Raw genomic sequence first — 1330 nt, 5'->3', positions numbered from 1 at the left:
CAAAGTACAGGATAGTTCTAGAAAGTAGAGGGCGTGAGAATAGTCACGTGATCTCGATGACGCAACAATATTTTTCATGAATGCCCTAATTATTCAACCTCTAGTTTTTCTTAGAATTACACACAATATTGCTACAAAATATGCAATTTTTGCGTGTGTCAAAAATTATTTCTTATTTTCAGCCGTGGAGTAAAGGCTTACCATATCTTGAACGATTTGAGATCTAATTACAGTTTTGTACTCGGGAGGTCAAACCACGTCCAAAGTCTCGTAGATAAGTTTATTGTAATCCTGCCTAAAAGAAATTCAAGTTGAGGGTAGGTTTGAGAGATCCTGATGAGTAATAAAATCAAATCTGGTATACGTGCGCCCCACACTTGGTATTGCTGGCGCACAAAAAATATAGCCAATAAAAAGGGGAAGCAAAAGTATCGTAGATTAATTCACTCTAATGCTACCGCGGCTATCGAGGTTCCCTCTTGTTAAGCTTGTTTCTATTCCGAATTAAAGATAGCTGTTTTTTAGCTTTAGAAGCGATATATTATTTTTATACACTTAAGAAATAGACACAATTTTAATTTTCGCACTCAATTTCACATTAAAATAAACACTTTATTCAGTGTTAAATTTTTTTATTCTAGAAATTACTATTTTGAACAATATTGTGAAAACTGTTTTCTCTTGTCATACGACTAGAAAGATGCACTTGATGTTCGACTTTTAAAATGGATTTCTTCAAAACGCCTCCAGTGGCATAGCGGTAAGTCTGCAGACTTACAACGCTAGAAACCGGATTTCCATACCCGTAGTGGGCAGAGCAAAGATAGCCCATTGTGTAGCTTTGTGCTTAACTTAAAAAAAAAAGTGGTTTTTTGAAGCAAAATTGATAGACAAATATCGGATAGTGCTTAATTCGTTGGACAACTTAAAATTGAGACATTATAAAATTGACGAAAAATATTATGTCCCGTGAAGAGATAAGAAAATTAAACTTTCGCTAACCCAGAGTAAAATTAATCCGACAGTTGAGAGTATTTGATAAGAAGACATCATGGCCTTTTAGATGTTGGGATTTTGTTTGAATAATCTTATTTTTCAAGTTCTACTTTGTTTACAATATAACCGAAGAAAAAATAAAAACAATAACAGTAAAATACAAGCTAGCCGAAATTTTGTTAACAGATTATGGAATAACCACTGGGAATTTTGATGAAAAGATGTCCATTTTGAAAGTCTCACACCAAAGGCAACTTTGTGTCGAAATATGTGGAAAAACAATTTTTTTCAAAATTTGCGAAAAACCATGGGCTGTAGCCTTAGGTTTTTAGTG

Source organism: Limulus polyphemus, unplaced genomic scaffold (genome assembly GCF_000517525.1).
Source record: "Limulus polyphemus unplaced genomic scaffold, Limulus_polyphemus-2.1.2 Scaffold8571, whole genome shotgun sequence".
NCBI classification, from domain to species: Eukaryota; Metazoa; Arthropoda; class Merostomata; order Xiphosura; family Limulidae; genus Limulus; species Limulus polyphemus.
Note: the sequence above shows the minus strand (reverse complement) of the source record.